Below are 17,087 nucleotides of genomic sequence, written 5' to 3' on the forward strand. Positions count from 1 at the left end.
GGGTGGTGGGTGGTAGTTGGTGGTGGTGGTTAGTGATGGGTGGTGGTGGTGTGTGGTGAGTGGTGTTAGTTAGTGAGCTTTTTAATTGTTTGTAACTATTTTTTGATTTATATGATTATTATTTTATAATTTTAATTAAAAAAATTGTGTTTTTCAAAATTGTTCTCAAATGTTTTTGTGATAAAAAATGTTCTCGATTGAACGCTCCCCTATATATATATATATATATATATATATATATATACACACACTAGGTGTGAGACCCGTATATTATACGGGTTGATTTTAAAAAAATATATTAAACGTTAAAGTGTAAACAGTAAATATTTTTTAATGAACTTTAAAATAAGAAAAAGGAAGAAAAATATTTATTGCAATTTAATATCATATATATGATATTTAATACTTTACATATATAAGTATATGACTTTAATTTTAAAAATTGAAACAAACCAAAAATTGACAAGTGGATAATATTTATTTCAAAAATACCACAAAATGACAAGTGTCAAAACTCATGAGAGATTGACATGTGTCAAAAAAATCTTCATTTATTAAGGAGGAGGATATATATATATATATATATATATATATATATATATATATATATATATATATATACTATCTTATAAAAGAAATCTTACTATTTCTAAAAATATATTCAATGTAATAATATTATTTTTTTAAGACGTCCAAACAATTAAGCTAATAGTACAACTAACCATCAATAAAATAATCTTTTAAATATTAATTTAACTTTTATCCGAATTTAAATCCTTATAATCTTCAACAAATCTGATCTCTTTACCTGATATCCGGGTGTATTCTAAATGTCACATGTTAATTCAATTTCCAAAATTTAAAGTCTACGTCCGTTTGTTCCCTCCCGTGCTAAAAGCCCACCGCCAAGCATCAACTGCTCCCTTCTCCAATATCTTCCACTCCTCTTCTCGGCCAATCATAACCTCAAAGGTACATCACTTTCTCTCTCTTGAACAGTGTGCATGTTTGATTGTGTATACATGAATCGATTTACGCCTGACGCCATTGGAGCACCACCACCCAGTCGCCACTATCTCAATTAAATACCTCCAATAGGACGAAGCCCCTATTCCCTCATGAAAACCCATCTGGAGACATATGCGAAAGTCACCCTCCTTGTCTGCCGAACCGTTCTTCTTCATACCAGTCTAAAAAACCCTAAAACCACGATAAAAGCACATTGATACACACCCATCACCGCTTAGCATCACAGAAAAACCCAAAGAAACTTTCATTTTTATCAATGAGTTACAAATCCCCAACCTCTTGTGCTTTCTTTTTCTGTAATTTTTGCAGGTTGCAGTGCATACATGAACTTATTGTCGAGATTAAGCAACATTTTGCTGGGTAGGCATTTATAGATTTAATTTTTTGCTTTTTGTTATCTCATATTCGCTCAAAACGTATTTGCTTTTTTTTTTCTGTTCATCTTTGATTTGCTAAAAAAAATTAGGTTTTTGTTTTTTTTTTTTCTTTTATCTCATATTTGTTCCAAACAGAAATGGATGGTCAAATTCTCACAGTGTGCTTCTTCGTTTTATGTATTTTTTATGCAAATGGAAAAAATGTCACCTTCAGACATGCTACAAGTCTAATATTTGATTATGGTTCTCTTATGTGTATATGAGTTTATGTGTTTTGCACGGTATTATAATCAGAACACTAAAAATTAGAAATTGTTAAAATTGATTCTTATTAAATGCCAAATTAATTTATGATCATGGTTTATTTGTCTTTATGTGTGAGGTGGGATCAAAGTTACGCTGGTTAGCTTCTTATCACCTTATCACGCACACACACGTCCAAGTATGTCAATGTAAGTTTGTTTAAAAAACGAATTCAAATTTTGATACCATATGATATGATAATGAAAAAGTTCTAATAGATTTTCTTCCACTAATGGCTTATAGAGTTTGTTGGAATTGCTTTATGAAAATTTGAGATCAACAAGAATCTAAGATCCGGGGCTTCTATCTATAATAGATGTTTCCTATTGTCATTTTCCATTTTATTCGAGGAATAAAGTTTTTATTTCAACTATTTTGAAATTTCATTATTTGAGTATCTTTCTCTGTTCTCATATATGTATTCGAGGTTTTATCACTCGGTTTGTGTTTAAGGAAAATTAAGTTTATTATTGTTATTATTATTATTTGTGAGGTAGTATGTGTTGCATGTATCAATGGATCATTAAGAAACAATATTGGAGTGCATTTGACGACAGGCTGAATTTTGTGGTGAATACCCATCCATGAGTTACGTCATTCAGGGCTCCACACATTTGAATGCTTGTATCCAGGTTTAGCTGGTTGTTAGCTGCTGGAAATATGTAAGTTGCTTTGGCTTTTTATGTATAAATCTATAAATATTGTTGGTAATGACACTGCAAATTTTATTGGTTATCTTGCTAACATTTTATAGAGGTCAAATGCAACTAATATCTCAAAAAGACAACCCAAAATCATCGAATAAGATTTTGGCCCTCTTTAAGGTAATAATTAGAGGTTTAGTCATTAGGGAGTTTTATTGTTTGATTTTAACTTGATTTATGTTAAGTTGTATTTTGGGTTCAAATTTCTATCCCAAAAATTCTGTTAATTTAATTTCCTATAAGTTGTACTTTAGGTTCTAAGGTTAAGGGACAACGTAAGTTGAAATCGCATCAGGTATGTCCCCAAAAGAATCTTTTGTTGGTTTGGCAGGAAACAACCCTTAACTTTGTTATTAATGATTTGGTTCAACGCCCAAGATGCCCATCGATTATGGTCTTTTGACAGCATCTAATGAAAACTAGGTCTTAAAATAGAAGACAAATATTTTATGCTTAAGGTCGTCTATTTTATAAAGGCATGTATTCATATTTTTATTAATAACATCTCTTTTGTTACATGAATAATATGAGGTTATCGTGTAATTCTTTTATTATTATTATTATTATTATTATTATTATTTATTTTAGTACTTTTAATAAGTTAACTTTATATATTAATTACCAACAAGAAACTTTAGTTAATCAGCTCCCTAATCATGGTTTTAAAGTTTTAATTGTAGCTTACTTCTTCCCATTTTACCTTTAGGGGTTACTCTGTAGTGTGCATTTAGTAAGAGGGGATGATGGTTGTACGGAGCAAATTAAGCATTTCAAGTGTGGCTTCTCGTAGGTAAGGTTCAAATATTTTTTTATATGGAGTATAATTTAAATATATTTTTTATTATATTTGAAACATGCATATAAATGTAAATATCATAAGCATATTCTTCAACATTATACAATTATGAATAAGTTTTTATCTAAACAACCGGATTTCAGGGAAATTACTACCTGAAAACCATGAATATCTTTAAATGTTTCCGTTTTAATCAATCTAAAAATAGAAATATTTAGTATTTGGCCATGATTTTATATTAAATTGATTTGTGTTTTATGGTTCCTCTCTACTGTTTGACGAAGATGAGCTTTGTTTTTGATTTTATAGATAGTGAGTAATGTTTATGTGTGGGCTTGAGCGAGTAGTCTTACAAAAATGCTACATAATGGTAATTGTAGTGACCTGTAGTCATTTGGTGGTAAGGAATGCACTTTAAAATAATATATTCTCTTACTGTCAACAAAGGGAATGGATGGTATTCAAATAATAATGAGGAATATGCATTGATGTCCAATCTTCAAATGTCCCTACTGAAACAGAAATATTACTCGCTATTAGGATTTAAGCCTTATTTTGGTATGTTTCAGTTCGTACTATCTTATTAATTTTATTGTATGATAACATACTTGATTTTGCTTATGGCATGCAGTTCTTATGAAGTTAGATATGCTTTTACAACATGCTATTAATGGATTGCAATGCATCCCACATATTGTGCAACCTCTGATTCAGATACACCACTTATTCTTTCCAAGCTATATCCGGATTGGATCCTAATGGTGTTATAAGAACTTTGTTCGTTATGAAAAGTGATAACCATTATGAGTTACTTACATTTATTATTCTTTTATATATTTATTTTGTTTTAATCAAATATAGGTTCTCATAAAGAGTTTTTAGAATTAATGAAAATATACATGAGAATTAAAGTAATTAATTTGTATAGAAAACAACATTTCAACCATATTCTTTTAAAAAGTCTATCGGTTCAAAACTAAAATATGTTTTTTTGGTAATATTGTGTAAGAGGGTAATAAAAAATATAAGAATCTTAAAACTGTTTAGTAATTCAAATTGAAGGATGTTCAATATAATTCCTCGGAACTATTCACCCAAATTAAATTAATTCGCCGCCTCTCTATTGAAAGAAACTATTAATCTGAAACAACATATGCTAATTCTCATTATTTTAATTTTTTCTATTGCCATTAATAATTGATTTTGTTTCAAATTTTAATTTTAATCGTCTAATATTTGTTAGTGAGATTGACAATTATTACTAATGGGTTTTTAGACCAACAACATTTGGTGGTGTCCTTCCTCTTTAAGGTCGAAAGTTGAAGTCTCATCATAAATATAAGTGATATTAGGTGTTAGCTTTAGGAGTAAAATAATATTGATTAGTTCAAAAAAATATGAATAGTTATTCATAGATTGTAACGACTTACTGCTTTTGAGTTTATAAATCCTAATATCAATCATAAATAATCAATTTTTTGTGTTTGGGCGCAAATTTATTTCGGCTTTAATTTATTTGACTTTTTTATTAAATAGTCATGGTGTTAATATGAGGGTGAAAATGAGTTTTAAAATTATAAACGATGATAAATTATTTATAGCATTATTAATATATTTGAAGAAAAAATTATTATAGTTGACAAATTATAAAGTTTACATTTTAAGTATAAAATAATACTTTATTACTGTTTACTTATCTATTTACATCTTTTGTTATTTCATAGATATATTTTTTTTCTGTATAAATAAAAGTATAAAGTTATCCCCAAACAAATGTGAGTTATCCACAAAAAAAAATATATTTTTACGATGCAGCTAAAATATTTGTTAAAATTAAATGTTTACTTCAAATTGCGAGTTATTCATGACGGAGTTTAAATTTTGTGAAATTTGTTTCAACTGGATGATTATTTTGATTTTATATAGCCTACACAAATTATGTCGATTGAAGGTTATATAAATTGGTAAATACATTTGTCAAATCAAACCTGTCTTGAAGTATGTTGTATGAAATGTTACCAGGATAAGTAAGGAAATAAACTAAAAATATAAATACCAATAACAATTCTAAACATAAACAAATATAATGAAAAAAAATCATTACCTTAACATACTATTCATATTAATAACCAACATTCTCATAACATATGAATCTTCTAGTATTTAAGCCTACCTTATTTTTTCGAAATAAATAATTAGTTCATTTATTTATTTTAACTTTACAACGGCTAACTCACACATCCACTTATCTTATTCCTAAATCTACGGCTTCTGTGGTTTTATACGTACACATAACCTATGAGATATTATAATTTATGAAATTCATATTTAGTGGCGGATTAAAAAATCTATATTCTTGTGCATACCCTAAAGAACCAATACCAACTCACAAACCTAAATTGCGACCAATACGACTTGGTACAAAAGGAAAATTCTTTGCTAAAAGGAAATAATATCCTCGCCGCTTTGCGCGGGTACACATCTAGTGTGTATATATATATATATATATATATATATATATATATATATATATATATATATATGTAGGGTCCATTAGGTGTTGCGTCTTGGGCTCGGTTCGTAGTCCAATTTTGTATCCGGATTGGGCCTGTCCATCCGTGATTTATTTATTAGGGTTTAGTATTTATAGATGCTTGCATGCATCTTTGTACGTTAGTTTTTGGAGTCGATCATTCACAACGAATACTTTTATCGATTGTAACCCTAAACAGCCTCTACAACGGAAGTTCTTTATCGAGCTCTGCTGAAGCGTGAATCTATTGAATCATTCAGCATATTTTGATTCATTCTGTGTTTGATATTTCTGTTCGTATTATTATGATTAAGCTGTTTAAAGATCTAAACGATCAAAGAGTTTTTCAACTCATCAATTGGTATCAGAGCAGGAGACTGTGTAATTATACACATCTCTTCTGTGAAAGAAGTGATTAGGGTTTATTCCGCATTCATTGATATTTATTGATCCGTCACTCCATAATTGACGTATCTCATTAATTATTCATCTTGCCCTAATATTACGTATTACAAAGTCTGATCTTATAACAGGTTAAACGATCAAGCATGGACGATTCTCAATCCAATCCTATCAACGTCTCTAACAGCATAGGATCAACAACCAAGATTCCAATCCTCTACACTCAAGACTATGAAGTGTGGACGCACCACTTTGAAGATTACGTTATTGGATCTGAAGATAATGGGTATCTGATATGGGAAGCTATCACATCTGGTCCTTTCTCTCATTCAAGCACTTTAAGAATCATTAAAACTCAAAAGGAGTATAATGATCTATTAAAAGATGTGAAAGACATCGCTCAGGACGAAAAGGAGAAGTTTCAATGCAACATTAAGGCATTGAGACTAATTCGATTCGCTCTTCAATCCGAAACGTTTCGATTAGTAAGTTCTTGTGGTATAGCAAAGGAAATCTGGGATCGGCTGCGAGAGCTGTACTCCACAGATGAAGATCTGGAGCACTCAATTCAGACTCTACTTCTCTTTGAATTTGGAGAGTTCAAGCAAAAGCCAGAGGAGGTTGTTACGCAAACATTTGATTGGTTTAATCATCTTCTCAGCAAAATGATCAAACATGACATTGAAAGGAAGCTCATCGAATAGAAGGTCACTTTCTTGAATGGCCTAAGTCCCGAATGGAGGGCAGTTGTGTCGACGGTTAAAGCGCATGAGCAGTTCAAATCGTATTCTTTGGCAAAACTGGTGGGGATTCTGAAATCCCAGGAAAAGATTGTGTTACAAGAGAAAAGCGTGGTTTCAAACTTGGGGTCTTTGGCGCTTCTGTCCAAAGGTAAGAATGCAGCAGAAGAAGAAGAAGATTTGAATCTGGGAGACTACGATTTAACAGCTGAAGACTATGCTATGATGGTGTCAAATCCCAGAGGGTTCATCAAGAAGAAGTTCCCTACCAACAAGAACCGAAATTGGCAGGGAAGCTACAGCTTTGAAAAGGTGAAAGAGGAGCCGAAGGTTGAAGAATCAAAGAAAGAAGCGAAGGGTGAAGCTGACTCTAGTGTCAGTTGCTTTTACTGTGGTGGGAAAAATCACTACGCAAAAGATTGCGTGTTGAAGAAGATGGCAGAGAAAGATGAGGAGAAGGATGAAGAAGCAAGTCTCCTGAAAAGACTGGAGGAGATTAAGAGGAAGAAAGCTGCTACTAATTCCTCTATGAATACTCTTGTTATGCAGGATTCGGTAGATGATGATAAGTTCAGTGGCGTACAGGTATGGTCAACCGACTCAAAAGATGATGAAGTGAGAAAGCCTTCTCATGGAAAGGTTTATGTGGCGAAGAATGGTGATGCTGGTGGAAGATGTCTGATGGTGTCAGATGTATCCCAGATGAGAGGATACAACACTGATGGTGGAAACGAAGTGGCTAAGGAGCGAGAGGATGTGTGCTTTACAGCGAAGCCTCTCAGTGTGCAGATCAGTGAACTAGATGAACTGATCAAGAAGATACAATCCATTTTTGTTTCGTTTAAAATTCCACAAACATCATATGAAAAGGAATTAAATAACTTGAATTCAAGAATTTCAAATCTAGATAGTTGTAATGCCTATGTTTCCGAGCTTGTCATTTTTAGCAATGTAATAGTCTAGGTTAACCTTTGTAACCCGTTTTGAAATAATAAGATTGTATTATTTGAGTAATATGTGTTTTATGCTTAATTGCTTAATTATATGGTTTGATTAATTAAGAATAAAAATAAGCGTCAAAATTTAAGTGTAAAATAAACTTAATAACTTTGATTAATGTTGTAGTAGTTGAAACGAGGTTTCCGAATATATATAGAACGCCCAAATCCGACTTCGTATGAGGAAGTTATGATTTATCGAAGTTTCGGCTTGGCAGTGTGCAGCCTGAAATACTCGATTTGAGATCGAGCGGTTTTTAGCCGAAGCAATCTAAATGAGAATCGAAGATCTCATTGTTGGTATCGAAGCGATAAAAAGTTAGGCGAGAACGGACGTCAAACGAAGAAGTTATGAACTTATAACGAAGTTTTTCTGTCGCGGCCTATTAAAAATAAATAATAAAAATAAAGTCAAAATTAGCCGACGAAGTCTAAACGAAAGTTGTAGAGCGTAGTCTCACCTTTCCGAGGATATAAAGAACGTCGAAAACGGAGTTCGTATGAAGAAGATATGAATTTCCGAAGTTTATTAAATAATTTGTATTTATTTTTAATTGGAAATTCGAAAGCATTATCCGAAGGCGAGTCAGCGGTCCGATCCGAGGTACGCCCCGCGTACTCCGAAGGTGTCGACATCGCAGCAAGTGGCTTCGGATGATGCATGCCATGACGACTTCGGACCAGTACGCCCCGAGTACTCCGAGGCTCCAGCCTCCTAAAAATAGGATCCGAAGGCAGCCGGGTCTTTTGTTCATTTTCTCTCTTCTCTCTCCCGTTTTACATCGTTTTGCATGCCAGAAATATCCCGAAGCCCCGGTATCATACTCTAGCCCCGAGGCAAGTCCCGAGATCCCGAAGATCCCGAGAAGTGCGGTTCCCGAGCTGAAGCTCTGCCCGCGAGAAGTTCGATTTTTGAAGAGATCTTCCAGATCTGTTGAGGATTACTACTTCTGCAAGTCGTAGTGCTGTCCGATCATCTTCTGATCAAGTGAGTGTATACTACCTTTCATAAACACGATAATAATACAAGTATGGTTTGAGTGTATTAAGTATATTTTTGTTTATATGTGTGAGTGTGTAGTTACTTTCTTCTAACGCATAATTATGAAGTATTTTATACGAAATACGTATTATGTGTATAATTTTGTGGTTATGTGTGTGAATGTGTATTCACTTTCTTCTAACTCATAGATACGATTTATTCTCTATGAGATATGTGTTTTGTGTGTGTGTGCCTCATCTGTTATGTGATATATGCGTTGATTAAAGCATGCTATACAGGTTTTTAAACTATGTATACAAATTGTATAATCTTTATCTACTAATATGTTGGGTAGAACATGGGTAGATAGTTGGTGTGTAATAAACAGATGAGAGGCCTCGTTGTTGTTTGATTTAGTCATCTAGCGGAGTTTAGATGACGACCACATACTTTTCTAGATACTCTTATGGAAACATTAGCAGGTTCGCCACCTGTCGGTGTTAATGAACTTGGCTGTTCATTCGCTGCACTCCATCCCCCTCATGGTTGCCTTATTTGACTTATATTGCTGAGGTACCCCCGAAGCATGTGTTGTCGCCCCGATGAAATATTCTTAGACTAGGTCCCTTATGTTAGTTGTCTTAGGGACATTAAAGTGAGAATAACAGGAATGGGTAATTGGGTTATTGTTGGTTGGTGAAAATTAAATATGATTATTTATTGTGGGTTGAAAACCCTATATGCTCACCAGGCTCCCAAGCCTGACCCACTTAGTTTTAATTGTATTACAGGAAGTGGCGCAAGGGCATGAGATGGATGAACCATCAAGTTGTTTTGTTTACAAGTCTGCATATGTTTATATTTGTTGAATGACTTGTAATGTATTTGTTTATGCTTATTGGTCTGTATCGGAACATGACACCCCGAGTTTTGATTATAATATAAATACATTTCTTTTATGAAATGCTTCGGTAAACATTGCTTTATCATGTTTTCTTTTTGGGAACAAATTCCGCAACTCTTTCAAATCAAAGGATTTACTCTGAAAATATTTAAAAGCATAAATGAAAATCGGTCTTTTCTGGCCGAGATTTTGGGGATGTCACAGTTGGTATCAGAGCATTAGTTTAAGCGAACTAGGAATTTGTAGGATTTCTAGACTTAAACTTAGAATGCTAAGTGAAGTTTTGAGATGCGTGTCTGTTATGGTTTAGACACGAGCACTAGTTTATTTTAGGGAAGTTGCCTGAAATGCTTTTATGTGCTAAATGTTATATGCTACCATATATGATATTATTTGTTCGGATCTATGGTTTGTTGCCGACCGAATCTAGAAACCTTATGTGTGTAGGATTCTAAGCGTGCGTCTACGATATTAGAACTAGCATGTAAACGTTTCGGAGTGATAAGGATGATATGAATATCTATCATGATTGAGGATCTAATTTCACCTTATTCGGTGTGTAGATCAAAATGGTGAGAACAAGAAGTGGAGTTGGAAATGCTGACGAAAACAGGAATCAACCACCAGTGATTGAACAAATACCTGTCGTAGCTGCAGCACCTGAGCCAATAACCATGGCTGGTGTGCAATTGATGATTCAGAAGATGTTGGGTCGTCAGATGGATGAAACTAGATGGTTGCTTCAACAGAATCGTGAAGAACTGTCAATTCGTGTGGTAGAGCCTGAATTAAATGAAGGGCTCTCGGAAGGTGGAAACTTCAGTGGGTCTGTTGGTCCAGCCAACCCACCGATAGTTAGGCAAGATAACCATGATGGAAGGAATGATGGAATGGGATGCAAGTACAAGGACTTTTTGACTTGCAAACCATCGACCTTCAATGGAAAGGAGGATCCGATTGGGGTTATGGATTGGATCTCCGAAATGGAGCTAGCCTTCATGACTTGTGGCTGCCGAGGTAAATTGCAGACTATCTATGCCGTGTGTCAATTCCGAGGTGGAGCCGTTCGTTGGTGGAACACTCTAGGGAAGACTTTAAGCCCTAATGAGCCATTGCAATTGTCATGGGCAGAGTTCTTGGTGCAGTTCAAGCGCAAGTTCTGCTCGGCTCAAAATCTGTTGGAGTTGGAGAATAAGTTTTTGACATTGACGAAGGGAAGCATGTCAGTTGATGAATACACCAATAACTTCACCGATAAGATGGAGTTTGCCTTGCGTATCGTTCCAGATGAGCTGACAAAGGTGGACCGGTATGCGAAGGGACTTCCATGGGAGTACGAGGTGCCAGTACGTCAGGCACTTACTCTAGAGGCAGCTATCTGGGCTACCAAGTCTGTTGAGAACATGATTAAATGGAGAACTACCGACAAGGTTGAGATTGGTGAGAAAAGAAAGTTTGAGGGAACATCTGGTTCCGGTAAGAAAAGCAAATTTTCGAAATCTGATTCGAAAAAGTTTGGAGGAAAAGGAGGCGAAGCAAAGTGGTGTGATAAGTGTAAGAAAAAGCACTTTGGGAAATGTAGTGAGGATGTGACCTGCTACAAGTGTGGAAAGGTCGGACATTTTGCCAATGAATGTCCGAACAACAAAAGGATGTGTTTTGGTTGCAATGAAGAGGGGCACATTTTAAAAGACTGTCCGAAGAAGAAGGAGGCAGCTAGGCCTAACATTCCACCAAAGCCAAAGGCGAGAGCCTTCCAGATGACACTTGAGGCTACGAAAGATGAAGCTGATGTCACTTCAGGTACCTTTCTCGTAAACGAATTACCTGCTCAAATATTGTTTGATTATGGAGCCAACTACTCCTTTATTTCGCATGAGTTTGGTAGAAAGCTAGCCTTGCCTATTGATAGACTAGATAATGCTTTATTAGTCGAAGTAGCCAGTGGCAAGTTTGTACCTATTAGCCATCGTATGAAAGACATCTTAATCGACCTTAATGGGAATAAGTTTCACGAGGAATTATTACCCATCGATCTTAATGGTTTCGACATCGTGTTGGGAATAGATTGGCTTAGCGCCAATGATGCCGAAATTTTATGCAAGAAGAAGATAGTTAAAGTAAACCCACCTGGAAAAGATTCATTTATGGTGTACGGGGACAAACGGCGAGTGAATTCTAGAATCATCTCTCTAATGAAAGCCAGAAAGTGTTTGACCAAGGGATGTGCATCATATTTAGCATTCGTGATTGATGCTAAGAAGGAAAAGAAGGTGATGCAGAGTATTCCAGTAGTGTGTGATTATCCGGAAGTATTTCCCGAAGATCTTCCTGGATTACCGCCTGATCGACAAGTGGAATTCCGTATTGACTTGTTACCAGGAACCACGCCATTAGCAAAAGCACCTTATCGATTAGCACCGACATAGATGAAGGAGCTGATGATGCAACTTCAGGAGTTATTGGACAAAGGTTTCATTAGACCTAGTTCATCGCCCTGGGGAGCTCCGATGTTATTTGTGAAGAAGAAAGATGGAAGTATGAGAATGTGCATCGATTACAGAGAGCTGAACAAGGCAACAATAAAGAATAGATATCCGTTGCCGAGGATTGATGACCTGTTTGATCAATTGCAAGGTTTGAGCTATTTCTCGAAGATCGATCTTAGGTCAGGATATCATCAGCTGAAAGTAAGAGAGCAAGATATCGAGAAGACTGCATTCAGAACTAGATATGGACACTACGAGTTCTTGGTTATGTCGTTTGGACTAACCAATGCTACGACAACATTCATGGATTTGATGAATAGGGTTTGTAATCCTTTCCTTGATAAATCCGTGATAGTGTTCATAGACGACATTCTGATTTACTCGAAAAGCCAGGATGAGCATGGCAGACACTTGCGAGAAGTGTTAGAAGTTTTGAAGAAGGAGAAGCTTTATGAAAAGTTCTCCAAATGTGATTTTTGGATTCGTGAAGTCCAATTCTTAGGTCACGTGGTCAACCAAGAAGGGATAATGGTTGATCCAGCAAAGATTGAAGCTGTGATGAAGTGGGAACAACCGAAAAGTCCCACGGAGATTCGAAACTTTTTAGGATTATCCGGATATTACCGCAGGTTTATCCACGACTTTTCTTCGATCGCTACTCCATTAACAGCTTTGACCCACAAAGGAGCTACTTATGCTTGGAGTGATAAGCATAAAGAAGCATTCGAGAAGTTAAAGAAGAAGCTATGCGAGGCACCGATACTTTCTCTACCCGATGGAGTTGAAGACTTCGCTGTTTATAGCGATGCGTCTGGTGTTGGATTGGGTTGTGTTTTGACCCAAAGAGAAAAGGTGATAGCATATGCGTCTCGACAGCTGGAGGAGCATGAAAAGAATTACCCGACTCATGATTTGGAGTTGGCAGCGGTAGTTTTCGCTCTGAAAATATGGAGGCATTACCTCTATGGCACGAAGTGCAAACTTTTCACTGATCATAAGAGTCTCCAATATCTCTTTAATCAGAAGGAATTGAATATGAGGCAACGACGCTGGCTAGAATTACTTAAAGACTACGACTGCGAGATACTTTACCACCCCGGTAAAGCTAATGTTGTTGCTGATGCTCTCAGTCGGAAAGTCAATCTTGAAAGGAAGAGGCCAAGAGCGTTGAGAATTGAAGTTGTCTCGACCATTGTGGAAAGTATAAAGAAAGCTCAAGAGGAAGCTTCTGAAAAAAATGACCGAAAGGAGGAACGTTTGGGTAAAACGTTGGTGTTTGGTACAAACGGTCATGGACTGAAGGTATTCCAAGATTGTATTTGGGTACCTAAGTTAGGAGGAATTAGGGATCTTCTGATGGAAGAAGCTCACAAAACCATGTACTCAATTCATCCGGGTAGCACTAAAATGTATAGGGACCTGAAACCCTACTACTGGTGGCCGACGATGAAGCTTGATGTTGCAAAGTATGTGGCCGAGTGTGTGACTTGTGCGAGAGTCAAGACACAACATCAGAAACCGTACGGGAGTTTAGAACCTTTTCCTGTGCCTATGGGTAAGTGGGAAGCATTTCTATGGATTTTTTCACTATACTGCCCAGAACAAAGAATGGTCACGACATGATTTGGGTGGTCATTGATCGATTCACTAAGAGTGCGCATTTCATAGCGGCCAAGGAGAAATGGTCTATGGAAAAGCTTGCAAATTCTTATGTAAAGGAAATTGTGAGGCTTCACGGTGTTCCGTTAACAATTGTATCGGATTGTGATAGCCGTTTCACCTCAAGGTTTTGGAAATGTCTACAAGAGGAAATGGGTACCAAGTTATGTTTAAGCACAGCTTACCATCCGCAGACTGATGGTCAAAGTGAAAGAACAATACAAACACTTGAAGATATGCTGAGAGCATGTACCCTGGAATTGCTAGGTAATTGGGATGAACATTTACCTTTGGTAGAATTTTCCTATAATAATAGTTTTCACTCGAGCATTAAGATGGCACCTTATCAAGCTTTGTATGGATAGAAGTGTCGTACGCCGTCTTGTTGGCTTGAGGCTGGGGAAAAACAGTTTATGGGACCGGAGATGGTTCATCAAATTGCTGAAAAGTTGAAAATAATTAGGGAAAGAATGTTAGCGGCTCAGGATCGTCAAAAGAGCTATGCTGACAAGAAGCGAAGACCGATGACTTTTGTGGTTGGAGATTCGGTTTTGCTTAAAGTCTCGCCGTGGAAGGGACTTATAAGATTTGGTAAAAGGGGAAAGTTGAGTCCAAGGTTTATTGGACCATTTAAAGTTCTTCAGAGGATTGGGAACCAAGCTTACAAGCACGAATTACCCGAAGAACTGAATGGAATTCACAACACTTTTCATGTGTGTTATTTGAGGAAGTTCACGGGAGAAGTTCCCGATATAATTCCAATTTCTGAATTGAGAATTGATGAGAACAAAAGGTTGATTGAAGAACCAGAGGCAATTGTTAATCGAAAGACTAAGAAGTTGCGACGCAAAATGGTTAGGTTAGTGCTTGTCCGATGGAAACACACGAATGGGCCGAATCTCACCTGGGAGACGGAGAGTGACATGTTGAGTCGCTATCCGCATTTGTTTGTTGATGTGTGATTCCGGGGATGGAATCATTCTAAGGTGGAGAGAATTGTAACGCCTGTGTTTCCGGGCTTGTCATTTTTAGCAATGTAATAGTCTAGGTTAACCTTTGTAACCCGTTTTGAAATAATAAGATTGTATTATTTGCGTATTATGTGTTTTGTGCTTAATTGCTTAAGTATGTGGTTTGATTAATTAAGAATAAAAATAAGCGTCAAAATTTAAGTGTAAAATAAACTTAATAACTTTGATTAATGTTGTAGTAGTTGAAACGAGGTTTCCGAATATATATAGAACGCCCAAATCTGACTTCGTATGAGGAAGTTATGATTTATCGAAGTTTCGACTTGGCAGTGTGCAGCCTAAAATACTCGATTTGAGATCGAGCGGTTTTTAGCCTAAGCAATCTAAATGAGAATCAAAGATCTCATTGTTGGTATCGAAGCGATAAAAAATTAGGCGTGAACGGACGTCAAACGAAGAAGTTATGAATTTATAACGAAGTTTTTCTGTCGCGGCCTATTAAAAATAAATAATAAAAATAAATTCAAAATTAGCTGACGAAGTCTAAACAAAAGTTGTAGAGCGTAGTCTCACCTTTCCGAGGATATAAAGAACGTCGAAAACGGAGTTCGTATGAAGAAGATATGAATTTCCGAAGTTTATTAAATAATTTGTATTTATTTTTAATTGGAAATTCGGAAGCATTATCCGAAAGCGAGTCACCGGTCTGATCCGAGGTACGCCCCGCGTACTCGAGTACGCCCAACATACTCCGAAGGTGTCGACATCGCAGCAAGTGGCTTCGGATGATGCATGCCATGACGACTTCGGACCAGTACGCCCCGAGTACTCCGAGGCTCCAGCCTCCTAAAAATAGGATCCGAAGGCAGCCGAGTCTTTTGTTCATTTTCTCTCTTCTCTCTCCCGTTTTACATCGTTTTGCGTGCCAGAAATATCCTGAAGCCCCGGTATCATACTCTAGCCCTGAGGCAAGTCCCGAGATCCCGAAGATCCTGAGAAGTGCGGTTCCCGAGCCGAAGCTCTGCCCGCGAGAAGTTCGATTTTTGAAGAGATCTTCCAGATCTGTTGAGGATTACTACTTCTGCAAGTCGTAGTGCTGTCCGATCATCTTCTGATCAAGTGAGTGTATACTACCTTTCATAAACACGATAATAATACAAGTATGGTTTGAGTGTATTAAGTATATTTTTGTTTATATGTGTGAGTGTGTAGTTACTTTCTTCTAACGCATAATTATGAAGTATTTTATACGGAATACGTATTATGTGTATAATTTTGTGGTTATGTGTGTGAATGTGTATTCACTTTCTTCTAACTCATAGATATGATTTATTCTCTATGAGATATGTGTTTTGTGTGTGTGTGCCTCATCTGTTATGTGATATATGCGTTGATTAAAGCATGCTATACAGGTTTTTAAACTATGTATACAAATTGTATAATTTTTATCTACTAATATGTTGGGTAGAACATGGGTAGATAGTTGGTGTGTAATAAACAGATGAGAGGCCTCGTTGTTGTTTGATTTAGTCATCTAGCGGAGTTTAGATGACGACCACATACTTTTCTAGATACTCTTATGGAAGGTGGCGTATGTAGAAGGGTTGCTGCATAACCTCATCAGTGTATCTCAACTGGTGGGAGGTACAGGTCTCAAAGTCTCGTTCGATGACGAAGGTTCAGAGATAATAGAGAAGAAATCCAACAAAGTTATTCTCAAGTTTGAACGAAAAGGTGAAATGTTTCCTCTGAATCTCAGACCAATCAAAGGGAATCCAGCCATATGTCTTTTGTCCAAAGCCCACTCAGTTGAATGTTGGTTATGACACCGAAGGGTCTCATACCTCAACTTCAAAGACATCAACAAGCTAGTCACCGGTGGTCATGTTCGGGGAACTCCACTACTTAAGTTCGATCGAGAACACTTATGTGCTGCATGTGAAATGGGGAAACAAAGTCGCCAAAGTCACCCAACAATCATAAACACCAAAGTTGCTGAACCACTTGAGTTGCTTCACATCGACTTATGTGGTCCATCATCAATCGAGAGCATTGGCGGTAACAAGTACATCCTTGTTATTGTTGATGATTTCTCACGATTTACTTGGGTATTCTTGTTGGATTAGTGTCTAAGTCCATAACTATTTTGGTATGTACTTGACCCGACGGTGCATGGTCCTTTTGGGTTGCCTTCACCAAA

General features: G+C 36.3%; 1 long non-coding RNA gene across 5 annotated transcripts; it reads left to right on the plus strand.

Moving 5' to 3' along the window:
* Window positions 1–650: 650 nt before the first annotated feature.
* On the plus strand, window positions 651–4,149 carry LOC122198283 (uncharacterized). 5 transcript variants are annotated; one of them, XR_006192627.2, is made up of 3 exons: window positions 651–2,533; window positions 2,668–3,203; window positions 3,841–4,149. It is a non-coding gene; the product is annotated as an uncharacterized LOC122198283 (long non-coding RNA). The 5 variants fall into 5 exon arrangements; XR_008232406.1 differs by having other exon boundaries at window positions 3,120–3,203; XR_006192623.2 differs by having other exon boundaries at window positions 651–2,371; window positions 2,464–3,203.
* Window positions 4,150–17,087: the final 12,938 nt, after the last annotated feature.

This window comes from Lactuca sativa, chromosome 5, assembly GCF_002870075.4.
Source record: "Lactuca sativa cultivar Salinas chromosome 5, Lsat_Salinas_v11, whole genome shotgun sequence".
Lineage (NCBI taxonomy): Eukaryota > Viridiplantae > Streptophyta > Magnoliopsida > Asterales > Asteraceae > Lactuca > Lactuca sativa.